This window comes from Octodon degus, unplaced genomic scaffold (genome assembly GCF_000260255.1).
Source record: "Octodon degus isolate 3935 unplaced genomic scaffold, OctDeg1.0 scaffold00180, whole genome shotgun sequence".
In the NCBI taxonomy this organism is placed as follows: Eukaryota; Metazoa; Chordata; class Mammalia; order Rodentia; family Octodontidae; genus Octodon; species Octodon degus.
In genome coordinates this window covers 180,263-183,072 of record NW_004524756.1, presented here as the reverse complement: position 1 = coordinate 183,072, position 2,810 = coordinate 180,263, and the positions used below count along the sequence as shown (strand labels likewise).

General features: G+C 45.3%; 1 pseudogene; it reads right to left on the bottom strand.

Annotated features, from left to right (window-relative positions):
• Window positions 1-315: 315 nt before the first annotated feature.
• Window positions 316-2,810, bottom strand: part of LOC101592255 — a 10,427-nt pseudogene continuing 7,932 nt past the window's right edge.

Here is a 2,810-nt window from a genome sequence, read left to right as displayed (position 1 = left end):
AAGACTATCAGTAGGGCAAACATGACAATCAAACAACCAAATTCCTTTGAATTCAAAACTGAACAAAGGTCCAGTTAGAGATGTGCAGATGCCACTGAGATGTGTTGAGGCTATATCAGATTTTATACCATTATTTTTTTGCTGCAAAGTAGGTATGAAATATTTTAAGCACAGTACTTATCATTACCTTTACTTATGAAAACCTATTCAAACCTGCATAATAATTCTAAGCATTTACTTATCCACTCTATAACTCAAAACCATAGAAAGATGATAAACCCAAGTAACATAGTAATTTCACATAAGACATACATCTTAGTAGTTGGACAAGGGGCAAGAGATGCAACAGAAGTCCGTAGAGCTATGGGCCAGGTAGTCTTTGTGGCTGATGTTGCTGACCTGCTTGGTCTATGTGGCCTGGGGTTTGGGACAGCCAGTGACCCAATGCCAAGGCCCTTACAGAGGGCACAGCCATGTTTTCCTCCAATGTGCAATGTGGATTTGTCCTTGAAGTGCAATCATTGGAGCACTAGTGGCATCTTCTATTTTACCTCTAAAAGGAGGGCCATGAGGTCCATCAGCACCTGAAAGTCCAGGCCTAGGAAAGCTCTTATTAATGAAGGTGATAGTAATACCTAAATTTCCTGAGCACATAGTGTGGCCAGTCTGGAGCATGTAATTCTCAGTTTCCTTGGGCATGTTGTGACTAATGATGTACTTTCTATATGGCAGGGAAGTCCAAGCCCTTGGAGGCTATGTCTGTGGCCACCAGGACATCCTTTTTGCCCTTCTGAAATGTTTTTATGACTTTGATCCATTCCTTCTGATTGCTGCCCCCATGGATGACCACGGCCTCAACCTCTTTAGGAAGCAGGTACTGGTGGATGGCATCTATGTCTGACTTCTTTGCAAAGATGAGCATAGGTGGTGGTGTCTTCTGCAGGCACGTGAGCAGGTGCACCTTTTAGCCTCCTCTGACACAGATTCCACCTTCCGTGTGACATGCAGGCTGGCAGCCCCAGCTTGCTCTACATCAATAGGGATGGGGCACTCTTGGTGAAATTATTAATCTTCTTTGACTTGGTGGCACTGAAGACTAGCGTCTGATGCTGGCCCTTAAAGTTGGAGAACATGATGTGACATTGTCCTTGAAGCCCATGTTGATCATGTGGTCAGCCTTATGTAGGGCAGGTAGGGACAGACATCTAGGCTGACTGTTATCTTGTATAGAAAGTCCATGAAGTGACCAGTGGTGGCTATCATCATATGCACACTGTGCCAGACCATCTCCATCTACTCTGTGATGAACACACCCCTAGTGTAGGGGCACAACATAGGAGGGTAAACCATCCCCTTGCAGCAAGTGGCAGTAATATTCCAGGATGTCATGGCTCTGCCAGGCCAGCTCCCAGGAGGGGCAGATGTTGAGTCCATAGAGTCCTTGTCTTAGAGAAAAATGACTGCTTCTGTTGTTTCAAGAAAAATATCATGAGCAGCATGAACAAGAGAATCTTTCCTGACCTTATAAAGGTGATGCCAATCATGTTCTAGCTGGATAGAGTGGAGGGATGCCCTGCATCTAGATGGCAGTTGGGTGGAAGATGGCTTCCTCTTCAGGCTTTGCAGGAGGGCCACAGGAAACTTCTTTTCCTTGAAGTTCTTGATGGGTGGGGGATACTATCTGTCATAGTTACTTTTCTCTCGTTGCTGAGACAAAATGCCAGACACCCAAAATTAAGGAAGGAAAAGCTTATTTAGCGTGCAGTTCGTAGAGGTTTTAGTCTGTAATATTCTGGCTGCAAGGCAGGGGAGTGTGGTACAACAGCAACAGTTGAAGAAAGCAAAATCAGCAAGAGTAAAAAGAGGGTGTGGCAAGAGCAAGCCTCCTTCCCTCCCTTATCTTGTATGTCACCTACCCACCCTGAAAAGGGGGAGGGAGGCCCTTTATGCCCACATCATCTTGGTGCCTTCCTCTTGAACGGGTTCAGGATGAATATAAAGTAAGGACCCTGGCCTCTTGCTGAGTCACTTAAGTGTCTAAATTTCTCAAGTTGACACAATGAACAGTATGATAGAGTGATACGGGCATGTCCCTTTTTACTCTAGGATGTAGAACTGCTGAGTTACTTAGTTAAGCTTCTAGACTTCTCCAGTTGACACGATGGGTTCCTTTAAGTTCTTAATGGGTGGTGGGATGCCATCTCTTTCCACCAAGATGTAGTACTTCCATATGTGCTTGTGCTGTGTGTTAGACATGTTCAGGATGTAACAGGGCAGTGCCCATTGGTTTTGACTGTCTTATGTGATGTGTGTGACCATCTCCCTCACTGACATCAAGGCTTAGACCTCTCCAGAATGTTCTCTTCTTCCAACTGCTTCTCCTTCACAGACTCCTTGTGGACTGCAGCCTTCTCTTTGAGGTGCTGATGCAGGAGGCTGACATCAGACCAAAAGTCCAGCAGGCTATTATCTTTGTTTCCCCCGTGTTTGCTGCCATTGTCCTATCGCTCCTTCCATCTTCTCTGCAGCAGCTTCGGATGCAGTGGTTGCTGTCATTGTCACAATGGCACATGGGATGTGTGGTCTTTGTTGTCCTTGTCCTCAGCCTCGGTGTAAGCACTTTCTTTCTGTTTCAGATGTCTCCATCCTTTGCTATATGCAAGTACTCCACAGCCAAACTACAATAGTGTGGTGGATCATACAGAGATTCCAAGGTCTTGTGTATGGCAAGCAAAAAATCTCAGAAGGTACCATGTTATGCAGATTAATCAGACTGTCAGGCTCAAAAGGGAGAGAGAAAAAGAGTGCAT